The sequence below is a fragment of the Caretta caretta genome, chromosome 26 (assembly GCF_965140235.1).
Source record: "Caretta caretta isolate rCarCar2 chromosome 26, rCarCar1.hap1, whole genome shotgun sequence".
Taxonomy (NCBI): domain Eukaryota; kingdom Metazoa; phylum Chordata; order Testudines; family Cheloniidae; genus Caretta; species Caretta caretta.
The window spans coordinates 10,774,367-10,801,902 of record NC_134231.1 but is presented as its reverse complement, the minus strand read 5'-3'; the positions used below and the strand labels follow the sequence as shown (position 1 = coordinate 10,801,902).

General features: G+C 42.7%; 1 protein-coding gene across 1 annotated transcript in view; it reads left to right on the top strand.

The window, feature by feature from the left end:
• Positions 1-4,088: 4,088 nt before the first annotated feature.
• SLC23A2 (solute carrier family 23 member 2) overlaps positions 4,089-27,536 on the top strand; it is a gene marked incomplete at its 5' end in the record, with an annotated part of 102,229 nt that continues 78,781 nt past the window's right edge. Inside the window, 1 exon segment of the mRNA XM_075123484.1 lies at positions 4,089-4,155.

Genomic DNA, 27,536 nt, shown 5'->3' with positions numbered 1-27,536 from the left:
CCGCAGTCGCCGCCGCCGAGTGCGCGGAGCCGGAGCCCCCGGCGCCATTTCCAGCCGCCCCGGGGCTGCCATGGCAGGTGAGAGGGAGCGAGCCGGGCCCCGCATCGCCCCGCGCTCCCCCCAGAGCCTTCTCCGCCAGGAGCGGCCCCCGGCTGCTCCCCCCCGCGGGCATTGCCTGCCTCGCCCCCCCCGCCCTCGCGGGTGACCCCCCAGCATCCAGCCCTGCCCCTCACCGCCCTCCCCGGCGGCCCCATAGCCCCCATCCCTTCCCTGCCCCGTCAGCTCGCATCTTCCGCCTGCCCGGCACTGCCCCCCCCCCCCGGCACTGCCCCCCCCCCCGAAACCCGGCACTGCCGCCCCAGCACTGCCCCCCCCCGCCGCCAGCACTGCCCCCCCCCCCGGCACTGCCCCCCCCCCGAAGCCCGGCACTGCCGCCCCAGCACTGCCCCCGCCGCCGGCACTGCCCCCCCGGCACTGCCCCCCCCCCCCGAAGCCTGGCACTGCCGCCCCAGCACTGCCCCCCCCCGCCGCCAGCACTGCCCCCCCCGGCACTGCCCCCCCCCCCCGAAGCCCGGCACTGCCGCCCCGGCACTGCCCCCCCGGCACTGCCCCCCGCCGCCGGCACTGCCCCCGGCATTGCCTTCCCCCCCCCGCCGCCCGGCATTGCCGCCCCAACACTGCCCCCCCCCGCCGCCCGGCACTGCAGCCCCAGCACTGCGCCGCCCGGCACTGCCCCCCCCCCCCCGGCACTGCCCTCCCCCCCCCGCCCCCAGCAGTGCCGTTGCCTGGCACTGCCCCCCGCCCCCTAGCAATCCCCCCTGCCTGCCTGGCACTGCCCCCCCGCCTGGTTGCCTGACACTGTGTGTCCCTCCCCCCCCTCCCCCCCCCCCCCCGTCCCTTAGCAATGCCCCCTCCACCCACCCGGCTGCTTGGCAATGGCCCCTCCCCTGCTAACGTCCTGCTCCATCTTGTGTGATATTGGCCCACCTTCCTTCTCCCCTATCCCCTGCTTTGTATTAATCCTCTGCCTGGGGATAATCTCCCCCCCCCCCCCCCCCCCCCCCCGCATCTGATCCCTATTCTCCATCCCATTGCCACCCTCTCCCTGCTTTCAGCATCATCCCCCTGCCCCCTCTTGCTGTGTGTGTTTGGGGTGGGGGGGTGACCTGCTCTTCAGGTCTGGTATAACCCCCTATACCCCCCCTTGCTCAGTGTCACCTCTCATCCATCCTCCTGCAAGGTGATGACTCCTCCATGTTCTGTCTGGGAGCCAGGGGTCCCCATTTGGCATCTATACGTATATCTATTCTTCCCTAGCCTGTACCAGGAGGGCAGAGCCAGCTAATTGCATCAGGAATAGCATGGCCTGGGCTGTCATACTGGCTGTCTAGAGTGCGGGTATGGCAGTAGCTGCATGGGAAGAGGATCCCTATATTTTGCAAAAGGAGGGGGGAAAAAGGGCCTAAAAGGGTTTTGGTTTTTTTTATGTGGCATGTTTGTTTTTTCCTCTTCCACTTGGTTGCAAATAAAGATGAGGATCTAAGTGGGTGGTAGGGGGTAAGCTTGTAAACCAGTGAAGAATTCAGGTTAATTCTCGCATGGCTTTGAAGGGGGTGGGCTGGTTCCCCCCACGCCTCCTTGACTGATCCTTCTCTCGTGATATGCTTGTGCGTTTATTTGGAACAGCTAAAAGGATACATTTGTTTTGTGGCTTTTACCTGTGAGCCCCATGTTCCTCACATTCTCTCCCATGTGTGTCTTGTGTATGCATTTGCTTTATCTTAAAATATTTGTATTGGAAATGAGTGACACAGACACAATCAAATTCCACCATCAAAGCTTGGCCCTAGCTTGCGGTTACATTTCACTTCCTAAAAACTAAGTAGAGCAGTTGATGCCCAGCATTGTGTATGCAAGTAACATAGCTTTCTGTGTATATGTGATTATTTTTTCTATAAAAGATGAAATACAGAGACAGAAAAAGAAGGATTCACTTTTATTCCCACCCTTTCATTTTGAAACAACCCATTATTGTAGCCTAGTCAGAGAAGATAAACTCTTAACACAGCCTTGGATCTGCTTTTGAGGGTGGTTCTTTAGGCACCAGAAGTTAACAGCCTGAAGGGAAGGAGTACTTGTGGCACCTTAGAGACTAACCAATTTATTTGAGCATGAGCTTTCGTGAGCATGCTCAAATAAATTGGTTAGTTTCTAAGGTGCCACAAGTACTCCTTTTCTTTTTGCGAATACAGACTAACACGGCTGTTCCTCTGCAGCCTGAAGGGGAATCACAAACCTTGCAAGCAGGTTCTGGCAGAAAGGGGAAGTCTCTAGGTTAGTGTGAAACAAAGTAATTAATGATCAGATGCAGTTCTTCCCTTTTCACTTTTGGCACACATGGTCTTAACATGAGTTAACAGGTTGAGATGAACACTAGGCTCTGCCCTGAAGTTTGCCTCAGCCTGCTAACGTGTGGAGGAAAAAACCCTACAAACTGTCCTGTGTTCATTAGGATTTTACCATGTGTTAACTAATGTGTAAGGAGAGAATACCCCCCCTCCCCCCATGTGTGTTTTTAGTGGGAGTTACAAGAGTATTGTCTAAGCCCTAGGGGAAAGGTACACTACCAGTCTCTCCAGCAGCGACTTGGGCAGCAGCTCACTGCTTTTTGTTTGCAGTAAAGAACCATGTCCTCATCTTGCATTTACTCTTGATCCAAAGGTGAGTTTGGGAAGCAAGAGGGAAACATACCAAACGTGACAGCAACCCCTACAGTTTTCTAAGAAGTAGTATGACATGGTGAAGGAGCAGCAAGAAAAGACTCCTTCCTGAGACAGGGGTGGGAGAATATAGATATTTTTAATATGTGCCGCCTTGAGTGTTTTTCTTGTTGTCTGTCTTAATAGCATTAGCATTGAAATACCCCCACTCCTGTTTTGAAGTTAACGTACAATTGAATTCAAAGGGAAGAATGAAGGTCAGAGCTTTGCTTTCAGTGTTGTTCGGAAAGAGACATTTTTCTGCATGTGTAGCTTAGTAAGGGCAGCAGCAATTAATATTTTTTTTCCCCAAACAGAAAATGCTAAAAATGTGCCCCCCACCCTCCAGCGATCGAAAGATTGGGTAGAAAAGAACAACAGCTAGAGATCCTGCTGATTGTAGGGTTTCAATTTATTAATGTCTTGTTTTCCATGTCAAAGGGTTATAATTAGAACAAGTCAGCTGGTCACTCTCTCCTTGGCTTTGCCTACATGGGAAATTTTGGTGTCCCTCTCCAGTCCCCTGCCAGTCTAAACCAGTAATTGACATAGCGGTAGAAACCTCCCCTCCCTGTGGAGGCTATTACTCTGGTATAAGAATAACTTTCTTTGGTTTAGTTTGTCACTTGGGAGGGGGTTTAAATTAAACTGGTAAAACTTTTTTTAATGGATTCCTCAACAAATAGTGGATAACCTGCCATAATGATCTAATATGAGACTGTATTAACTTTTTTTTAGGGCTTATCTGCTCAGGGGAAATTGACTTGAATTACTGTTCCAGAATAGCTCCCTGTGTGGACATTCTGTTTTAGAATAAAAGTCACTTTATTATTCTGGACTTTTATTCCAGAAGTGTCTACACAAGGAGATACTATGGAATAGTTAATTCTGCAATAGCTATTCTGATCAACTTCCATCATGTAGACAAGATTCTTACTACTATTTCTGTCGCCAAGGCCTTAGAGATACTATGACTGGGGAGCCATTTTTTAAGGATGACTTTTCTTTCAAACACGTTTTTCTCATGCATTTCGTTTTCAAGCTTGAGGCGCTATGGAGAAGAATGTTCAAGACATTCTTAGGTATTCTAGGGTCCCTCATGTAAATTAAATTGAGGGTATAGAACAAACCAGAATGTAATGTGACTGAGAGATGTGTTGGAACTGATTGGGGAGATGTGGGTAGTTAGCCGGAAGAATTGCCTTGTTTTATGTCCATACGTATCTGAAACAGTTACTACCGTCCACCACTCACCTAACTATATTTATGAAGAGCGAACACTTATGAAACAGTATGCCAGTAATTAAAACATGTTTTATTTTTGCTTAGAATCTGCAGGAAGAGGAGACTGACAGTCGGGTTATGTAAGGGGATGTGCATCATGCTGTAGTGGAAGGTAGGAATAAAATAATTGAAAACAAAATCTGTTTGCTGTGCTCTGTTGCATTAAAATGTTTTGCTTGTAAGCTTTCACTTATCCCTTTCTCGTCCAACCCGTAATACTGCTATCTTTATTGTGGAGCATGTTTCTATTAGAAACCGTATTTTCGAGTGATTAGTAGTGTACTGATGGTAACTGTCGTCTGGAAGGTGGAAAAAAGTCTGGTGGTGGTGAGCTATTTTCAGATTACAGGAGGCAAAAAATGAAGTTTAGACTTTTAGGTCTTCCTCTACGTACCGACTGTTTCAAATACTGTAGTTTATTAAGCACTTATCTTGACCTCTACATATAAAACAAGTATATAAAAACAAATTCATCACTTACTATGAAGAAGTGAATTCAAATTGACAACTCTCAGCCATGTTGGTTTAAAAAAACAAACACACACCTTGGAAGAGAGATCAGGATTTTGAAATCTCACTTTTTTTTTTTTGAACTTCTAGGTTTGTACTGTGATTGCACTGTAACGTAGTGGACTCACCACCTGAAGCGCCCAGTTGTGGCAGGGTGCAGTGCTGTGAGTGGTCCTTGTCTCTGGCACCATTTTCAGGCAGCCCATCTCTCAGTGGGTCTTCTGTGGCTCGGCCCTTCAGCCAAGTTACAAAGTTCAGTCCCCTAGAGTGGTAGCAGAAGGGTCCAACAGAAAGTTCACAAAACCCCCCCCAATACAAGAGAGCCTTTTGCTCCCCACCTTGGGCTATTCCTGAGCCTGCCTTTGAGCTCAGTATTCCTGCCTTTGAGCTTGCATGCCTCAGTGGCTGGTGAGGGAACCCAGGCCCACCCTCTGCTCTGCCTGGGGACCCTGTGTAAAGTAGCTAGGTCTGCTCCTTCAGGCAGGCTGCCATTTCGCTTTGCCACTTCATATCTCCAAGCCCCCTTGCGCTGCTTTCTTGCAGTTTGAGTTTAACACAGCTTGCCTTTTTCGGGCTTCTCCCTAGATCCTCTCAGCTTCTTGTTTCTCTGCTAAACTAGCTACCCTTCCCTCTGTCTTGGACTCCACTGAAGTGCTTTTACTGCCATACTTCAGGGCCTTCCAATCCATGTGTCTGATGCTAAGAGAGCTGTGCTAACTGACTCAGGAGGGAGTGAAGCCCAGCCCTTTGACCTTTAATAATGGGGAGATTCCAGAGGTTCTTAACCTCTCTGCTTCAGGCAGGAAGGCACACGGCTATCCGTTCTCAAAATCATGTTAATATTAAGTTTGAGACAATTTAAACACAAAGCAATTCTGTTCGTGTTGAGGACATGCATCATGTGCCCTTCAGTATACAGGTGATGTTGGGTACAACCATGATGATCCTGTTCTGATCTTGTTTGTGGCAGAGGACATTATATCCTTCCCCTTCTGTACAAGTGGTGTTTTGATCCAATGCTTGTGACATCGAAGTGCTGGAGAAAATGAGCTCTCTGAATGATTCCAGGGTTTTAAAAGGGCACAGAGGAAGAGTAATTCTGTTAGAATTGCATTTGAAAAGGTGTAAGCAGCAATAGGACATTTAATTGTATTCTTGTTTTAGACTTTTAGGTTCTATGTTGGTTAAAAATAATGGCTGAAATAGCGTTTCTTGAGTGCAATTACTAATCATAGGTTAGATGTAAAGGAATGTTTGCTTGTTATCTGCCTTGTGATTAAGGGGATTGAGGTCTGATTTTAGTAACCTGCTAACATTAACAGTGTTTGTTTTTAGAATAAAATGGCTCAAAGTATACAGAGTCAAATGGGTATAAATACTGAAGGAAAAGTTGGTTGATTTCCCTCTCTTTCCCCCGGTGTTTTAAATCTAACACTACACATAGGGCTGGCTTGGAATGTTCTAGGCATCTGTGAAATTTATTAGCTGCATATATTTGTAAGTCAGCTACCTTATTGCATAAGTCATTTTAAGTGGACTGGATAAAACATTCTGAGAATGTATTGAAGAGAGCAATTCTGTATTGTCCGGTGAATGAGCAAGGTGACTTAACAGGTCTCTTCCATATCTAATTTCTGAGTACAAGTAATAGATTCTTATGCCTACATGCATTTAGGTAGCTTGAGCCCCATTAGTACTTTAAAATGCCCGTGCACATTTTCATTGTGGCTACTCTGGCTTGCTTGTTATCCCCTGATATCTCATTAGATTCGAGAGGCACAATCTTAGCGGGTCAAGGTTTCCTTCTCTTTTATATTTTCAGTGTGGTTTCAGCTTTTATCAGGATGCTTGTTCTTGCTGTGATCAGCTGTAAAATTTAAAAGTAGGTTGGAGTGGGGAGAGAGAACTTTAGGCTTTGTGCACACGCAGGTACCCTAGCGTAAACAGGCTGCGGCTGCTATTTGAAGCCCTATGTCCGCTGGCGCGGAGGTAGATGATGGGGCCATTAATATGCTGGTGGCCTGTCTACCCCAGGGCTGTCAACATTGCTAAGGACAGTGGAGCTGAACTGGTATTAGCCATGGTGGGAAGTCTTTGAAAGGAGCTTTGGGTCAAGTAGGTGTGGCCTGAAGTTACACTTGAGGAGTACTATAGATGTATACTGAACCCACTTTTGAGACACAGCTGTGATCGTGGCTCTTATTCGGTTACTGAACTATCATTGTTTTTTGGTGGTCTTTTTGGTGTCACTAGTTTAGCATTATCAATTAGAATACTATACTGTGCTTTTAAGTGTACATTTCAAAGTTTTTCTATTTTGTGGTGCTGATTGAATGTAAGTTTTTAAAAAAATAATCTTAAAATATTCATGAGCATATAAATGCTTTCCAAAAAAAAGCACCAAACCCACAACCTTGATAGCTTGTCATGGCTTTGTCACTTGTCATTCTGTGAAGTTATTAGCAGCTTGTAATTCGGAATAAAATGCTGCATTACAAAAATAGCAACATTCTTGTTTCTCTGGCAAACGTTAAATAAAATTAAAATGCCATGAAGTCAAATACCAGTTGAGCTGACTGCATTGTGGTACGATTTGAACAGGCTGTGGCTTTTACCTTTCTTGTGGGAAGGGATGCCTGCTTTGTGTTATGAGTCTTGGAATCCCTATTGTGTTAAGTTACAAAGGATAAATGAGGCCGAAACTGAGAAACTGGTCCTTTGTATGGAGATTCCAGTATCTGCTTCTGTCCTTCTTAACAAGGGCAACATGCCAACCATTTCAGATGGTGGGATGGGACACAGTTTCTGATACAGTACCCAAGCTCTGCCTGCAGTTCCCAGACCATTTGATGACTAGTCTCTTGTAATGTCTTTTAGACCAGGGAATCCTGGTTATTTGGTGAGACAATAAGGTTGTGGCTAATTTTTTTCTGAAGCCAGAATGAGTTAATTTTGGTAGGCAAGTTGTGAGAAGTGCATGAACGAGAACTGAAGGAGGAATTCATAAGGAAGCAGGCTGGGCAAATACTCCATTACTTCTGCTGCTTGGTGATATTTACAAGGAAACTGAAGCAGGTCCTCACTTTTCCTTCTCACTTAGGTTAGATGTTCTGGATGGCTGAAATACAGGCAGAATTAAGTACAGGTCAACAGTTTAACCAGAGCGGCATTGTAATCTAGTAGGGTAAATGCAAGACTGAGAGCTCATGAATCTTAATACTATCTCTGAAGCCATGTGCATTTCAGGTAAAGGCGTCATCTTTTGAAGTGTTGTAACTGATATGGTATAGAGCACCGCTTTGCCCTGAGTTTGGACAGGATCGCTTCTTTCTAAGAACATGTTGGGATCAACCATGAGCTGCTAATGGCATGGACTAGCAGCTTGGTCTAGCTCTCACTACAGTCATTGAGAGACTCCTATTGACTTCAATGGCAGTTGGATCAAGCTCTTAAGATGTGTGAGGGTGAGTTAGTCACAATTTCTGTGCCCCTTGCCACATCTTTAAATGGGGACAGTGTTTATCTACGGCACAGTATTCGTGCAAAGATAATTGTTTATAAAGTACTATATGGTCATGCTGGTAGTATTATACATTTCAGGCTACCGGACGGTGGTTTTACGAACCTGATATTTACCCCGGATATGTTCGTATTATTATTGTACTTACTCCAGTTTACTCATGGAATTTTATACGTTTAAAAAATTTAACACACGCAGGTGGAGGCACGTATTTTGTTTTTTACAAGTCTTTTGACGTTTGTGTGTTGTTGTGGAACCAGTCACAAAAGTCTTGGGCTATTTATTTGATCTAGCTATCCCAATTTGCATTTTTTTAAAATCAAGAGCCGGAAAACTTGTAGGGTAATGAAGACCTTGACTTGGTGTAGCCTAGTACCTAGCAAAATGGGGTCCTAGTTCATGATTAGAGCTCCTAGATGCTCAGTAGTAATCTTCTCACAGCTGTGTCGGCTGACTTTGATCGCAAATCCTTGGATGAAAGGCAATATAGAAGCAACATACTAGTGTTCCTCTGCAAAACCTGGGTCATGGTATTTCCAACATACTGGCATATTTCCATGGTCTTGTTTGTAAAATCCATCCCAGTTTTGGTGGTATAGATCACTAAGGGAGGAGATGGGGGAGAGTCAGCATGATCTCTTGAGTTGGTAGCTGATAGTCTTGACAGAGAATATTTCTCTATGAGGCCTCTTCTGCTCCAGGAAACACTCCAGTCACTGGCAACAGGTTTCGGCAGTGGGTCCCTCTGGGTATGTCTGCACTGCAATTAGACATCTGTGGCTGGCTCGGACGAAGACGCTGTTAATTGCTGTTTAGACCTTTGAGCTGGGGCCTGGGCTCTAGGACCATCCCACCTCGCAGGGTCCAGCTGCAGCCCATATGTCGACACCACAATTAAACAGCCCGTTAGCCCAAGTCTCGTGAATCGGAGTCTGCTGGCCCGGGCCAGCCGTGGATTTTTTTAATAGCAGGGTAGTCATACCCTCTGAATCTATTCTGACAATCGTTTAGTTGGAAAGGACAAAGCATGGTAGGACAAAACAATTTTCAGCACCATTACCAAAAGCATTATTGAGGCCGTATCTCCGTTACAGAGCTCATGTCAGTGTGGTTATGTCAGCCTAGCTACACTGACGTAGCCCCTTCATGTCGATGCCGCATAGGCAGATAAAAGTAAATACCACTTCTCCGAACCATATTTACCTATTCCTAGATTCCAAGGCCAGAACTGACCATTGTGACCATTTAGTCTGACCTAATATAACACAGGTGAGAGGACTTCCCCAAAATAATTCCTAGAGTATATCTTTTGGAAAAACATCCAATCTTGATTTAAAAATTGCCAGAGATGGAGAATCCACCATGACCTTGGAAAATTGTTCCAGTGGTTAATTACCCTCTGTTCAAAATTGACACCTTATTTCCAGTCAGAATTTGTCTAGCTTCAGCTTCCAGCCATTAGCTCATACTTCTAGCAGATGTAAAACAATGCCAATGTAAATGTTAAGCGTTGACCAAGCCTGGGACTCAGTTAAACCAAGCAATACTAGCAATTAAACAATTTTAAACATACTTTCAGAGGAACTTATTGATGATCATCAGCAGTGGGTTTGTTTCCTAGCATTAGATGAGCTTAAGACCATGGAATTGTCTGAATCCTTGGACCTTTGCTATTTTTAGCAAGATCTTTTGGACATATGTTAGCTCAACTTCTACACACCAGTTAATGAATGCTTTCATAGTCCATTCAGTACTTTCTGAATATGCTCAGTCTTTGTCCTTAGAACAATGCATCCGGTATATTAAGTATAAAAGTATAATTACCACTTTTATTCTGTAAGCTGTTGTGACAGCCAATGCCTTGTTGAATGGCAGGTAATAGATTGGTTGTGGAGACATCACTGTGTGTGGGTATCTTTAAAAAGTGGATATCTACATTGATCTCGTCTTGCCTTAATTATTCAAATAGGAAATTGTGTCTGTTGAAGGGAGAATATATAAGAAAGGGGTATTACTCGAAATAGTAAATAACAGTGAAAGAGTTAGTGCTTTTAAGAAAAGGTTCAAGGCATACGGACATTAAGTAATGCCAATTAAGTGAGGTTAACACTTAACTCTAGTTACTAAAACGTGCCAAACCAAATTTATGTACAGAAACATCATAAAAGCCTTTTAACTTTAATACATGGTAAAAGAATAAATTGCTAGCCTGTCAAAAGGTTAAAAAAGACAGAAAATGTATTAATTTAACCAATTTAAATACATGGCCTAAAATAAGGTAGTCTTAAAAGGCTAGTCTTGTTGTAAGAATAAACTTTGTTTCAGGGTTTTCCTGCAGATGGTAAAAATATCCTTGTAGCTGTTTGAACCACTGTTGAACTATTCTAATTTTCCTTTGTGACATTCCTTAATGACCAGCATAGAAATGGAAATATTTCATTTCTATTACCTTCTCATTTACATCGGTTGGAGAAGAATTGATAAAAAGTTGTTTAAATATAAATTCTCGGTACATGTTGGACTTAAATGTGTTGTAAATCTTTTCTTTCTTAAAGACTTCTCTACTGAGGAAAAATTTCAAACCCATTGTGGTAAATCACACCTTGCTGTACCCATGTTAATCATTTTAGTTGCCGCATAGACTAAATATCAGTTGTGTTTAAGCAAGGTCTCGTTATTGCCCATCTCCTCTTCCTGTTTGTTCCTCCAGTGAAGTAGCAATGCTAAATTTGAAACGTCGTGTTAATTTCCAAGGCCGCAAACTGGCTTCACAAGCATAGAATGGTGAGGAGGTGAAGCTGGATGATTGAATAATATCTTTTATCTAAACATATCTGAAACGATAGCAAGGGGAATAATGAGCAGGACTGGTTGAACGTGTGCCAGTCTGTGTAAACAATCTTTTCAAACTTGTTCTGTTGTGAAAGTGATAAACTATTAGATAGTTGCCATAATATGACGAAATAAAGTGCAAGATTACATAAATCCTTCCGTGTATGGGGAAGAGAGTGAGGAGTGCTCAGATAATTTAGAAAGCATGAATGATAGGAGTTAATGTTTTGTTCTGGAATGAGAAACCATCTGGGGCTAGACCTATAAAGGGATTTAGATGCCTAACTGCCATTTTAGCCACCTTAATCCCTCAGTCAGCTGCCATCTATCTCTGTAGGTTCCTAAAGTCCCACGGTGCCTAAATCTGAAGCTGGGCCAGCACACAGCTGCCTCTGTCTAGGTATCTGGGCACCTAGCTCACCGCTAAGATCCTCAAACTAGGCATTGCCTTGCCTATCTCACCTGCGGGGCTCGATCTACTAGGTGGCGTCAGAAACTGCCTACCAGAATGGGTGCTGCACAAAACAACATGAGGAAAAGATGGTGTTGCGTTCCCCCAACCCCCCAGTAACCTTTAGCCCAGTGGTTAGCACGCTCACGGAGGAGAAGGGAGATCCAGGTTCCAGTCCCTGTGCGCCAGTGCATATTTAATTATTTATACATGGAGGAACAGTTTCAACAGGAGAGCCTGAGATCGGCCCAGCACGCACCCATTGCCCAGTGGTTACAGCATTTCTTGAGAGTGGGGAGATCCAAGTTCAAAAGTCCCTGCTTCACAATGGGGCAGAGAATGGAACTAAACATGGGTTTTCCACATCCTGGTTGAGTACCCTAAACACTGGGCTAAAGGTTATAAAGATAGTACCAACTCTTTTGTGAGAAAGGGCTTAGACATCTAACTTCAGGAGAGGGTTCATGGCTCTGACTTCCAAACGTAGGCATCTAAGTCCTTTTGAGGGGCAGGTCTTAGGGCATTTCCTACTGTCTACGTCAGGAAACTTCCTGTTCAGCCCGGTGGTATTTGTGGCTCCATTCTTAGGTGCCGGACTTCCCCTATGCATTGTATAGGGAGCCTGGGCACTTAACTCAGGGTTATAAATCTCACTAGGCAGTAGGGCACCTAAAAGTTAGGTGTTAAAATGCTCTAAGTCTCCTTTGCAGATCTAGCCCCTAAAAAATAGTTAAGAAACTCCATGTCCAATTATTGATCGTAAATCACTGGGTTTGTCCTCCTGATTCGTCACCAGTAGGAAAACTAACACAACTTGGGTAAATCATGTTTCTTGTTCTGTTCTATTAATGTTTTTTTGAGACTTTCCTTGTCGTATAACTGCTTTTCTTGTGGTTGCAAACATTTGCATTTAAAAAGTCATCTTCCGACATAACCATCCTCCTTTCTCTGCAACTGAGACAGTTTGAAATTAGCATGTTAATTTTAGCTTTTTAATACTGTTTGTTTTCAGAGTCTAATCTTGCTTTCAGAAACTCCACGCAAGAACTGTCGCTGGAGTAAAACGCACAAACAGACAAACAGTTTGGTGGGTTTTTTGCAAGTCATCGGCTAGCGCTGGACGGCAAACTGTTTCCACTTGGACATCTTTTTTAAAACAGGCCTGTGTGATCATTTGAAAAACATGCCAGTGCAATTTATGGTTGTTGTCACCACCTCTTGGAAAAGAGGGGTTAGATTTTAAAAGCCCTTAATAAACATGTGGCATTTCCAGTGTTAGTATGCATTCTGGTAGAACTCTCTGAGATCTTCAGTGTTCCTGTGGGCAGCTGTGAGACTTGCCTCGGCTCTGTCACTGGCCCAGTACATCAATTTGTTTTGGTAGATTGCTGGTAGGTGCTGTCTGTAATGCGTGCTCATTCTTGCAGACAGAACAGCGAGTATTGAATGGATAGCATTAGGGGAATGGAATTTATGCCACTAATTTCACTGGACTTGCCATGTGCTCTTAAAATCTAAGCCCTTTTGAAATAGAAACTCTTATCCTCAGTACTGCTGATGGCTGTTAAATCTTTGTGAATTGATTCCCTCTCAGAATTTTTTCAGATCCTGGTCCTTCCCCGTAATTGCTTGTAGTAGATGTCACAGTTGAAGGCAACTGGGCCTGTATACCCCTTCCATGACTCAGCAAGACCACCCACTGTAGGTTCCCAGCTCCCGAACTGCCACCTCTGTTGCACGGAGACCCTCCCGACTTGGGTTTTTCCAGGCTGCACAGTTCCCTGTCTACACTGAGTTCCCCAGCAAGGCAGGCCTCCTCTGCACTTTTTCCTCTTCAGAGCCTATTGTTACCCTTAGCTACAAGCTACTCCACAGCTCTTTCTAAGTGAGCGCGTGCTTATAACCTTACCAGCAAAACTTAAATGTTCTTATGTACTTTTGTTAACCCATGGATGCCTGTGTTGATTCCATCAGCACTTTCTCGTCTTGAAGTCAGTGGCAACACCAAACAGGAGATAAGCAATGCAACCTTGTTTACACCAGTATCTGTGAATAAAATGTTTATAAACCGAGGAGAGTAAATATTTCTCAGAGTTGTGCAAGCATAAAAAACATAAGCAAACGCTGATGCACAAAAAATGCAGTAATTTATACTAAGCTTACGAAGAGATCCCAGTAGATTGTTTGGGGCAATTGCTCTTCAGCCTGAAGGGTCCTCTCACATTGGGATCTGCAGTGTTCAGTCTTGTCCCTTCTGTAGTTTGTGCCAGAGCAAGTTGCCTTTATCCTTTTAAATGTCAAACGAAGAAAAAAAGAACTAGGCTGGAAAACATGTTGCTTTTAGCTGTTGAAGGAGAGGAAAATTCAATTCAGGTCTATTTAAAAAAACAACCCGAGTTAAAGGATATGTCCAAAAGTTGCTGCCTCCTTGAGGTGGCTATGGACAAACTCCTTTATCAAAGGCACTTGTATGGGAGCTGGGGTACCTACGTTCTCACTAGCCCATTCATCCCCTAGCACACCCTTCCTCCTCCTCCGCTATCACTCCTCTTCACCACTGGACTAGTCTGGTAAGCCCCTTTGTTTTCGGTTTAAACCAATTTTTTACCAAAAAACCTCTGGTTTTACAAAATATCTTTTTTTTTCTTTCTGATTTTCTCCCTATGTTTGTATGGTTCAAATACATAAAAATAACTTATTTTATGAGGAAAATACAACACATTGCATGTGATATGTATTAGAATAATACATTAGTCTGCATGTATATGCAAAGAGGCCTTTGGAACTAAGGCTGTGTGTTAGTCTACAAGATACACACAACAAACAAACAGGCACGCATGCAAGCTCTGAAGTGCCGGCGCATCTGAATGTACTGATGAATCTCATGCCCACCATGTACCCATTCAGGCCATTAGCAGAGAACAGTTTAAAGATTTAGTGCATTAAAATGGGAAGAAAATGAAAATCTGTATCATAATATGTTTCCGAACACAAGGAATTATTTGAAAGCTTTAAAAAAAAGAGGAGAAAAGGATGAAGTTGAGTGTGTGCTGCAAATGGTGTGGCCCAATTATTAAATGTAAATATTTATAGGCTAATAGTACCAAGGCTACAACAGTAAACTGCTTATTCAAATGAAAAGTTTTATTTGGGGTTTAGAGAGAGATTGTTTTCCTAAACTCCTAGGAGAAACTGTGTTTTGAGTTCTGTTTTAGTTCTACAGCAAACCACATTGAATTCTCAAAAAGAAAAGGAGTACTTGTGGCACCTTAGAGACTAACCAATTTATTTGAGCATGAGCTGTTCATCAAAGCATTAATATACTGAAGATTAATATAAACCTTTTTCTCCTGGGCTTCCGTCCGCCAGAGAAAACCCCGATATTTATCCAGAAAAATGATTAATATGTTTTGCACTGATTTTCACCTGTTTTTGTTGTTGTGATAAATACTGATAATTTCCTGGGTAATTTTAAATAAAATAAAAACCAAAAATGAGGGGCCCTACAATAGGCAATAGTGCATTCTGCTAACTTCAGGATATTGTGACTCTCCAAATCCATTAGAATGACACTGCGTATTGCCTTATAGTGAAAGAAACGTATTGATGACTTTTATTTATAAAAATCGTAATTTGCCCCACTAGTGATGAAACATAGGTATTAGATCTTTAAAGGCTCTTTATGCTTTTTTCTTTTCTGCAGGTCATCTGAGTCAGCCGTCCCTTATCACCTCTGACTCTTCCTGATTCCAGAATAAAGTTTTCTAGATGTACTTAATCTCTAACGAAGGATTTTCTCTTGATGGAATAATTTTGTTTTTCTCCCCTTTCATCTCCCTCCACCACACACTTTTTGTCTCCTCGTTGTCTCCGAGGTTTGTGGTGGTTTCTCCACCGCTGGAAATGGTAAAATCAAGATTGGATTCCCGCCCCTAAAATATGGGCTGTAGTTCAAACAGGAATTAATTCAGGGAAATACTATGGCCTGTATTATGCAGTAAGTCATGCTAGATGATCACAGTGGTCCTTTTTGGCCTTATAATCTATGAAAATGTGTCTCACCCTTTGCTCTGCTGCTACTCTTTTCCCAATGGCAACTACCACTCTCAGTAGTAGATGGCAAACATGGTTGCATTAACATGTAGCACTCCCAGTTGCCCACTGTGAGATGTTGAGCCATGTAGTCCAGGGGGGCGACACTCTGCAGCATCCACTGTACTGGGTGTGCAGTTAGCTAGAAACTTCTACAGTGAGGTAAGAGCTGGATTGAGGAAAATGGGTAACTGAAAGACTTGAGTACCCCGCACTTGAAACCTAACAGTTCCTTCACAGAAAAATGAGCATACGTTTGCTGACTATTCCTAGAAGAGCGTCCTTGAAATAATCCAAAAGGAATGTATAGTCACCAAATCAGAAGGGGCGTTACTCTACCAACTGAATTATTGTAAAGAAAGTGAGAAAATATGGTAAATTTGAAATGGACTTGTGGCCATGCTTTGAAGATTGGTGGGAATATTTAATTTCAGATGAAAGTAGGTGTGTTAGGGTTACTGCAGCAGCTAGGGAGTACTTGAATAACTTTGTACGTATCACTCGCTTACTGAGTCCTGAATGAGATAACAGGATTTGAAGCGAAGATTGAGCAGAGGCAGGCCTGCACACCTATCTCCTTCCCCTAGTTCCAACGCTGCTTCACCTTTGTGGCTAGATCAGGGATTGGCAACCTTTAGCACACGAGCCCACCCGCCAGGGTAAGCCCCCTGGTGAGCCAGGCCGGTTTGTTTACTTGCCATGTCAGTAGGTTTGGTTGATCGCAGCTCCCACTAGCTGAGGTTCACTGCTCTGGGCCAATGGGAGCTGCGGGAAGCGGCGCGTGCTGACGGAGGGCCAGTGGGAGCTGCGATCGGCCGAACCTGCGGACGCGGCAGGTAAACAAACCGTCCCGGCCCACCAGGGGGGCTTATGCTGGCGGGCCGCGTGCCAGAGGTTGCCGATCCCTGGGCTTGATTGTTCTGCTTGATCAGTTAGCATTTAGTGCAGGAGTTTTTCCTAAGCACCTGTGCAAACAGCATGTTGAGTTCAAGAATGTATGCATTTTGGAGTTGCTTTTGTTTGTATAAAAATAGAGAATAACTTCCCCTAAAAAATGGAATTCTTTCTAGTTTTGTGCACAGCCTGTAATCATCTCAGTGTGGAAGTCTAGTATAAATGTGGTTTATACTGGCAAAAGCGTGCTTTTGCTGATTTGCTTATACAGATTCTCTGAACAAAATAAGCTACATCAGCAAAAGCAGTTGTTTGCTGGTATAACTGCCTCTAAACTATGGCTTTTGCTGGTATAGAAAGTGTCCTTAAAAATCGCACCCTTAACCAATGTTACTATACTGGCAAATGTTTTAAGTGTAGACCTGGCCTAGGTTTCCTAAAGTGTGTCAGTAGCATCCTGTGATTTGTGGCATTGGGTTCTGCAAAGCGATCCCATAGAACGAGTGTGGATTTTTGCCTCTGTGGCTAGCAGATCACCCCCTGAGCGGAGTTAGCATCATTTGTGTGCTGTATCCTGATATGAAGCCTGACTGTGAAGGGTGCAAGATATTGGCAGACATCAGGTATAGTTGGAGAGTACTTGGTCACCTTGCTTAATAGCAGATTAGATACTCAGCAGTAGGTAGGCTGTCTGTTGCAATGAAAGTTGTTTCTTTGAGTTGTGGCTGTACTATTGCGTGTGTGTGAGTACTTCTTTCTGACACAGTCTTTGGAAGCAAGAAACCCGGGTTCTCCCTGAAACTTGAAAGTAATAGTTAAAGCTGATGTCAGCATTGAAATGAACAACGTCAAGTTAACGCTTATTGAACATTGAACCATTTATTGACTGTTGTGCCAATCCAAGTTTAGTTGTAAAGATAATCTCTGGCAGTTGATCCACCATTAAGAATGATTTGTGAATGTAAATGGAGGTCCAGTAAAGAAGAATGTGATCAATGTCAAAGATTGCTAACCTAATAAAAAGAACAGTAGATCACTGGCTGCCATCTTGCCTTATTTTGTGGGGGACAGTTACCTCTGTGCTTACGAAGCTCATGGCCCTGTATATGGAAGGGAATTTTTTTTCAGATATTTGAAAGTGATCTCTGACGCTTGGTCCTGAAAACCACAATGTATTGGATGTGCTTTCTTCTTGAGTAATGAGCATATATTTAAAAATGTAACTCCCTCTTGACTATTTTTTTTTAACTGAGTATTTTATCCTTTGATTTTAATATGTAAAAACATACAGATGCTGGAAAAGTTCTAAGAAATGTTCCAAAGTAATGTGCCCTGTAATCAGATTTAGGATAAAAATAAAAAATTTGGCAAACCAGAAAATGAAATTCCAGTTACATCACTGATAGAATAGCAGTGGACATTCTTTCTGTTACAGCAGAAAGACCTAGATTTTCACAAGTCAGGTTTTGTAAGGAGCAAACATGTAACAGTGCCGAGTATCAAGGATCGTGCCTTGAAGTCAAATGGCAGGATTTCAGAACAATTTCACAAATCAGATGTAGCCCTCCGTATGTAATTTACAAAGCATTAAATGTAGGAGCCCTAAGTGCTTTCATATTAAAGGGCTGCATCTTAAATGCTTTTGTAAGGAAGATGATACTGGTATTCAAGGACTTGTAGTAATTTCTCTGAATTTAGAGTACATTTTACCACCGAAGGCTGTGCTTTACTGTACCTGCAGTTAAAATCTGAAATCTCTAAATACTTATAAATATGTCTGCAAGATAAAACTTGTTTGTTTTTTGGCTCTTTAAATAGTAGTGAGATTTAGGTCTATTTATTCTGTTAATATGTAATGCTACTTTCCTGTACAATTGCTTTGCTTGTCCTCTGGTTATTTTAGGAGTACTTCAAAGGGAAGATGTTCATATATGGATATGCTATTGTCAAGGTTCCTTCCCCACTCTTAACTCTAGGGTACAGATGTGGGGACCTGCCTGAAAGACCCCCTAAACTTATTCTTACCATCTTAGGTTAAAAACTTCCACAAGGTACAAACTTCGCCTTGTACTTGAACAGTATGCTGCCACCACCAAGCGTGTTAAACGAAGAACAGGGAGAGAGCCCACTTGGAGGCGTCTTCCCCCCAAGCCCTACCCCCCCTTTCCTGGGGAAGCCTTGATAAAAATCCTCACCTATTTGTACAGGTGAACACAGACCCAAACCCTTGGATCTTAAGAACAAGGAAAAATCAATCGGGTTCTTAGAAGAAGAATTTTAATTAAAGAAAAGGTAAAAGAATCACCTCTGTAAAATCAGGATGGTAAATACCTTACAGGGTAATCAGATTCAAAACATAGAGAATCCCTCTAGGCAAAACCTTGAGTTACAAAAGGACACAAAAACAGGAATATACATTCCATTCAGCACAGCTTATTTTACTAGCCGTTAAACAAAAGGAAATCTAACGCATTTCTAGCTAGATTACTTATTAACTAACAGAAGTTCTGAGACTGCATTCCTGATCTGTTCCTGGCAAAAGCATCACACAGACAGACCCTTTGTTTTCCCCTCCCTCCCTCCCTCCCTCCCTCCCGATTCGAAAGTATCTTGTCTCTTCATTGGTCATTTTGGTCAGGTGCCAGCGAGGTTATCTTAGCTTCTAAACCCTTTACAGGTGAAAGGGCTTTTATAGCACTGTATACAGAAAGGTGGTTCCCTTTATTTTTATGACAGCTATGTAATTTGATGGTTGGAAGAAACTTCAAGCCTTCCATTTTTGAGGGAGAACACAGTTAAATTAGATGATAACCCTGCACAATAATTGATACACGTGAGAGAGACTCATCTAGCCTTGATTAATCAGATGTGTCCCCTATATGATTTCCTTGCCAAGGGACCGACTACTACGTTGAAAAATCCTGCTCCAACAAGGGCAGCCTCAAGTATTTGAACATTAGCTATCAAATGTGACACTTCTTTTCTTTTTAAAACAGATTTTAAAGATAAGTTTTGTAATAGCACTGGAATCATTTTCTTATTCAGTCTTGTGTTACAAGATAACAGATGTATGAAAGATCAAAAAGAGTGATTTGATTAGGAAGAGTTGGCATGCATTGGGCCATGTTATCCTGCTTTCTTGGCATTCATGATCATGCAATTAATTGGCATTTCACACCTAAATAAAAGGAACATGCAAATTTATTGTCATAGAATCACAGAATATTTGGGTTGGAAGAGACCTCAGGAGGTCATCTAGTCCAATCCCCTGCTCAAAACAGGACCAACACGAACTAAATCATCCCAGCCAGGGCTTTGTCAAGCCAGGCCTTACAAACCTCTAAGGATGGAGATTCCACCACCTCCCTAGGGAACCCATTCCAGTGCTTCACCACCCTCCTAGTGAAATACTGTTTCCTAATATCCAACCTAGACCTCCCCCACTGCAACTTGAGACTATTGCTTCTTCTGTCAACTGCCACCACAGAGAACAGCCTAGCTCCATCCTCTTTGGAACCCCCCTTCAGGTAGTTGAAAGCTGCGATCAAATCCCCCCTCACTCTTCTCTTCTGCAGACTAAATAAGCCCAGTTCCCTCAGCCTCTCCTCGTAAGTGATGTGTCACAGCCCCGTAATAATTTTCGTTGCCCTCCACTGGACTCTCTATAATCCCTCCTTCTGTGGGGGGGGGCCCAAAACTGGACGCAATACTCCAGGTGTGGCCTCACCAGTGCCAAAGAGAGGGGAATAATCACTTCCCTCGATCTGCTGGCAATGCTCCTACTAATGCAGCCCAATATGCCGTTGGCCTTCTTGGCAACAAGGGCCCACTGCTGACTCATATCGAGCTTCTCGTCCACTGTAATCCCCAGATCCTTTTCTGCAGAACTGCTGCTTAGCCAGTCAGTCCCCACCCTGTAGCAGTGCATGGGATTGTCATGCCACACCTAAATAAAAAGTAACAATTTTTCTGGGGAATGTGATAGATTGGGGTGGGGAGGGAAAGGATATTTGTGGTTTGTCCTTCCTCTTGAAGGAGGGGAATTGCCAGCAGATTGGGGGACATGATTGTTCCCCTCGATTCGACATTGGTGAGGCCTCATCTGGAGGACTGTGTCCAGTTTTGGGCCCCACACCACAAGAAGGATGTGGAAAAATTGGAAAGCATCCAGCGGAGGGCAACAAAAATTATTTGGGGACTGGAACACATGACTTATGAGGAGAGGCTGAGGGAACTGAGATTGTTTAGTCTGCAAAAGAGAAAAATGAGGCGGGATTTGATAGCTGCTTTCAGCTACCTGAAGGGGGGTTCCAGAGAGGATGGATCTAGACTGTTCTCAGTGGTAGCAGATGACAGAACAAGGAGTAATGGCCTCAAGTTGCAGTGGGGAAGGTTTAGATTGGATATGCGGAAAAACTTTTTCTCTAGGCGGGTGGTGAAGCACTGGAATGCGTAACCTAGGGAGGTGGTGGAATCTCCTTCCTTTGAAGTTTTTTAAGGTCAGGCTTGACAAAGGCCTGGCTGGGATGATTTAGTTGGGGATTGGTCCTGCTTTGAGCAGGGGGTTGGACTAGATGACCTCCTGAGGTCCCTTCCAACCCTGATCTTCTATGATTCTGTGAAGTGTAGTGTTTGCAGGAACTATTATTGAGCAGTAGGACTGCATTTCTCATTGAACATGTGAAATGCAGCATATATAAACAGGATTAAGTGAAATCCAAATGAGCAAACCTCTGTTTTTGAGCATGTAACGTGGAGGCGTGTCAGTTAAGGGCATGTTGCCATAAGGCAAGGCAAAACTGGGGGAAAAGGTACCCAGGATTTGGAGCTATTCTGTTTTACTTGTAAATGAGGCAGGGTGGCTGTTGTGTTTTTTAAAAAATTTTTTACTTTAAGGAAGAGTTTGGTCAGAACTGTGAATACAGTGATCAGGTAAGAGGGTCCTGGTATATCTATTTTAAGTTAGGGTGGGTGCTCAGTAAATTTCTAGGTTTCAGAGTAGCGGCCGTGTGAGTCTGTTTTCGCAAAAAGAAAAGGAGTACTTGTGGCACCTTAGAGACTGTCCAATTTATTTGAGCATGAGCTTTCGTGAGCTACAGCTCACTTCCACGGATGCAACTTATGCTCAGATAAATTGGTTAGTCTCTAAGGTGCCACAAGTCCTCCTTTTCTTTTTTAGTAAATTTCCAGATATTTTGACCTGTATATGTCTAATAGCAGATACTGGTATCTGAATAGAATATTTTGCAATATTTGTTTATCCTTTGACTGAATGTCTCTGCTTTGTAAGTGGACAAAGTAATGACACACACGTCAATTGTATATTTGGAGGGGAAAAGTAACAAAGTTGTACCTGAAGTGAACCAACTCTGAGGGCATTTCTTCCCTAGCAACGTTAAAACGCTGCCGCAGCAGTGCTTTAACGTGGCCGTGTAGTCACGGCACCAGCAAACAAACAAACAAAAAAAACCCGCCTCCAAGAGCGGACTAGCTCCCAGCGCTGGTGCACTGTCTACACTGGCACTTCACGGTGCTGAAACTTGCTGCGCTCGGGGGTGGTTTTTTCACACCCCTGCGGGAGAAAGTTGCAGCTCTGTTAAGTGCCAGTGTAGACCAGCCTTTGGAAAACACCATCTCTCCTTGTTGCAATTGTAACTCCTCTTGGTTTATTTTAGGTATTGAAAATTAATCAAGCAAATAAACTTCATAAACAAAAATGATCAACTGTTGAGGGTCACTGTGATCGTTTGCGTTGCTTTGCAAAATTGTTGCACGTGACTTAACCAGCATGATTTCACTCTTCCCTTTAAATCAGAATCCTAGGGGCAATCTCCCAAAGGTAAATGGAATAAATAAATCAGCGTCTGGTTCTCCTGTACGCTTTTCTCACTATGCAACGTGGCATATAAACCCAGAAAAGACCAGGCCACGGACGTGTGCTGATTCATCCAATTCTAGGCAGTGCGGTCCAGTGGCTAGAGTATTAGACTGGAAATCAGGAAATCTGGTTTCTGTTTCCAGCTCTGCCTCTGGGTGGCTGACCTTCACCATTCTGTGCCTCAGTTTCCTCTTTTGTAAAAGGGGGATAAATGATACTGCACTCGTTCGTAAAACATGTGGAGATGTATGGATGATCACTATATAAAAGCTGTGAGTATTATTTTTGTTTCATCATACACGATGTTATGTACATCAGACTAATGTCAACTACGTCATGTGGTGTGGGAGCAATATGCAGAACACAACTTTGGAGCTAGTAGAAAACCTTGAAAAGTAAGATACGAGGGGTGTAGAAGCAGACCGGTAGAAGTATTACTGTGATTATTTTATGTCTGAGTTCCATAAAGTTCAGCTTTCATTCCAGGCTATAGAAATCTGAAAATAGGGTTTGTGCAGCCTCAGGTGAACTTCCATTCCACAAAGAGCAGAGGTGTGTTTTTGTGCATGTGGAAATAATTCACCAGCTAATTGATACTTCAGTGGTCTTATTACAGTTCCTAGTGCACAAATGTACGCATCAGTCACTTCTAGGCTTACAAGTCTATGAAAAGATGAGCCTAGGAGTTTAAATTCATAACTTTCCTAGACACAAAATCATGGACTGAATAAAGACACTGGCTTTATGGCTCCTTACAACAATCTGCAACCCAGGAATTGTCCTTTGTCCTACAACTGCAGAGGTGTTAAATGCCCACTTCACCTTGAATGGTCTCTTAAAACATGTTGACTCCTTATGGTAACTGTCCCACCTTGTATTTAGCTGTAACGCTCTGAGTACCTTTCCCACACCTGAAGAAGAGCTCCAAAGCTTGTCTCTTTCACCAATAGAAGTTGACCAATGCAAGTTATTACCTCACCCACATTGTCTCAAGGCTATGTCTACACTACAGACCTTACAGCGGCACAGCTGTACCGATGCAGCTATGCCGCTGTAAGTTCTCCCACGTAGCCGCTCTATGCTGACAGGAGAGAGCACTCCCTTTTCCATAATTAAACCACCCCCAATGAGCCGGGGTAGCTGTGTCAGCGGGAGAGCGTCTCCTGCTGATGGAGCACTCTCCACACCTTTTGTCATTCAGGGATGGGTTTTTCCCTCCACTCGTCTGATGGACAAAAGTTCTATCAGCAAAAGTGCTGGTGTAGATATCCCAATATCCTGGGACCAACCCGGCTACAACACTGCAGACACAGCTCAAGGCAGATTTACAGTGTTCCCACCATTCTGGTGCTGGTGAGAGACTGACTAAGCTGGAAAAATACGCCCCCATGGCTGACACTCTGAGAGCGAAGGGCTACGAGGTGCAGATGGATGCCCTGATCGTCGGAGCCCTGGGTGCCTGGGACCCCTGCAAAGAGCATGTGCTGCGGACCTGTGGGATGGGTCGACGCTATGCACGGCTCATGCGGCGCCTCATGGTCTCGGACACCATCTGATGATCCAGGGACATCTACATCGAACACATCACTGGCCACCGACAGTACCAGGGGGTGTGAGCCGGAACGATGAGAAAGGGGCCGAGAGACTTTTCCCATTGGACCATATAAACTGGAGCCATAAACTCACTGAACATTAAATCTCACCAAAGGAGGGTAAATCCATCCTCATCATCGTATCCACTCATTATACTCCACACCTAAAGGTAGCCATTACATGAACAACATACCCTCATTGCTCAATGTCTGTACTTAGACCCATGAACATTTTACCCCCAAACGGGGATATTGCAGATTATGTATTCCTTACGCCATCCGATCCTAAACCGAATTTTGCACCACTTCATAATCTGTACCTTATTCCCTGATAATCAGAAACTTCTACGCTTAAAACTGTGTACCATTTTTTTATTTTAACATCATCTTACTAAAATTATTAAATCTGTTGATTGCTGCTTGCGATTTAAAGAAGTTTTTGAACTCGGATTTTTAAGAGCTGAAAAACAAAGCAATAGTGCCATCTAACTCCCTTCAATTTGTGAGCAGTGCAAATGTTTGGCAATTTTAAAGCTGTTTTTAACAGAAAGCCAACAAAATTTATTTTCTGGAGGTGTGGAGTGCCAGTTGCTCCAGTTGACCACAGTTAAAGCTGTGGATGCTCAGCACCTGAGCGAAGGCTAATAGTTCTTAATTCACCTTTCTTAAAAAACGAACAAACACACACTGAGCTAGAGGTTACACAGTTCCTGTTCACACTGAAATCGTGTTAAAGAGAAGGTTTTACTTCTTGTTTACTAAGAAGGAATCGGAGGAAGCCAGTGTATAGCCACCAAGAGCTTTAGCAAAGGTAAGCATTCAGTAAGTCATTTAGTAAGTCATATTGTGTTGCAATACTTTGCCTTCATTTGTTGTAATGTTTGTTCATGATATTTTTGGTTAAACTGGTTAAGAAACTAAGGTTCAGAACTTACATAATGTGGCTGCCTAGTTTTCAGTGTAGTTTCAGATGGAAATTAGAAGGTAGTATTTCAGGGTTCTATACTTGACATACTTTGTGTCTTTTGGCAAGCCATTTACTTGGCCTTCATCTGTTAAAACGTATAATGCATACCTACCTGTCTTTGGAAAGAACTTAAGTCTTCGGATTACATTTTCTGTACAAATGCAAAGTGTTAATATACATAGGACATTTAGTAAACTGCAATAGAGAAACAATTTTAAAAGAATCTTTTAAAATTAGGACCTAATTTTATTTTCTGCTCCAATTCTCCTGTTTTCAATTTCCCCCCCATCATAGGTACTCAAACATCAAACTTCACTGAGCCTATCTGTAAGAATAATGAACCGCAATATATACTTGCCTTATAGGTCTTGGATGAATTTTCACTGACTAAATTTTGTGCTGTCAGACAAGATTTGAGTTCATTAGTTTTTTATTGATTTAAGGTAATAGCTATAAAAATATTTTCATTGCAGTTACGCAACACGTGTTTGTCTCCCCCTTCCTTTGTATGCTGTATGAGTGTGTTCTCCAGTGTTTTGTCCTACAAACATGTACCTAACCGTATAATAACATCAATATTAACAGTAGTTAATACTGGAAACGGGTGGGGTGGGTCGGGAGTGCACACTGGCATGATTATAGCTTTTACAAAATCAGGCATTTAAGTAGTTGTCATCCTCAGTTTGAGGATTTTCACTGTGTTCCACTGGATTTTCTGCCTATAATATTTCAGCATATATACAACAGTTTATCATGTCTAAACCACCTCCAGGCCGTTGGTTTAATTTGATTTGTATGCATTATGCTATTACTCATAAAACGACTTACTGTGCATTTACTTAAATTTTCTAGTTATGTCATAGGCATGTAGTAACAGCTTGTGACCATGTGCTGTCTTCCTGTATTTTTAGCTGTTGTGTAATAGTGATTCTGATTGGATAAAATAGTTATACAATATAATGAGCCCATCCAGATTATAAAAAACCTTCAGTATGTCTGCATTTTAGTAGAATGCTACTACAGCCTTCAGTTTCTCTATGTAGAAAACGCAAGAAACTTTGGAGTGGTCAGTTGGTTGAGAGGCTCTGTAGAGATTAGGACAGATTTCTGGAGGTAAGATATTTTCTTGGAATTGAAGTAGTAAAAGGAAGAACTCAGCTGCTTAAGTTCAGATACCAAATGTCCAGTTTATATTTAAGTAGACCTAAAGAATATAAGATGCAAATGATTATAAACCATATGAAAAATTCTTCTGATTATTCAAACTAACATTCAAAACATGTCACTTGGATGTGAGAACTTGAACCACTTTTATTTGCTTACTGTAGAAAACAGATTTGTGACTGCTGAAAAGAGATCTAGGAAGAAATGCTTAAGCATTAACTTAATTTGTAAAGTCATCTGTAGCAATACATTTGCTTACAGACTTAATTTAAAAAAATCCTTGCAATAAGAGAAAAATCATTCCGTTAAGAATGGAGTTCTACAGTGTTTGAAAACACTGGAGTGTGTTTAGAGCAGGAGATTTGGGGAGGAAAAAAATTGTTGCTGTTTGGGTTTTCTTCCAACAAGGTTGGATATTTAAGAACAATAAATGGAAGCTTCACATTTCTCAAATGCTTTACAAAGCCAGTTTTTCCAACTAGAAAGGAAGCTGTTAATTATGTAGATCGTTATCAGTCATGAGTTTTTTGTGTAAAGTACCTAACTAAAAGTAGATACTCAGGATAAAAGAAAAGGAGTACTTGAAGCACCTTAGAGACTAACCAATTTATTTGAGCATAAGCTTTCGTCAGCTACAGCTCACTTCATCAGTGCATCGGATGAAGTGAGCTGTAGCTGACGAAAGCTTATGCTCAAATAAATTGGTTAGTCTCTAAGGTGCCACAAGTACTCCTTTTCTTTTTGCGAATACAGACGAACACGGCTGTTACTCTGATACTCAGGATACTCACTCACTCGCTCTTGGGTTAATTAGTCTCATGTTGACTTTAAAGTACTGTAGTTTTAGAAGGGGACAGAGAGCTCTAGCTTTTGGAAGTCTGGAGGAGTGTTTAAATATGCTCTTCCAACAAGGGGATTCTCTCTGATCAAAGACTTGATTTAAGCTGGAAATGACGGTGAGACTGGGCTTCTGGATAAAGATAGTTTACCCTCTACTTCTGCATGGCAGTTTAATATAAGGTTAAACAAATAATGGTTGCTCTGCATGCTCTCAGGAGTCTTCATGAGCGTGTGAACAGTATTTCATAAACTGTGTAGTGTGTCCATGAGGATATCAAAATTTTTCAATTCACAAAAAATTACTCATGAGGGCCAAAAAGACCCCTTGGTGTCAATTACATGAATTTTTCTGAAGGAAAAATAGTGTATCCAGATTAAAACTGCCTTGAAATTTTACAGGTTATTACTAATTCTCTGCACCAGAACAAAATAAATGAATGTAATCATTCCTGGGCAAGGTATACACTGCCATGTAATACACATTTAAAAATGTTGTTTAGGTTCTGACATGAAGAACTAAACACTGATTGACAGTAGATAACATTTAAAAGCGCAGTCATTTCAGTAATGACACATGCAACATAGAGGAGAAATAATATAATGTTTTAAAATTGACGTGATTTCTGCCAGAAATGGACGTGGATTGCATTCATTTTAACATGTCTGGCTACGTGGTACAGAGGAAGAACTCAAAATGGTGCTCTGTTTCATAATGAAAACTGCAAATGTAATGTGTTTTTCAAATTGCTTTGG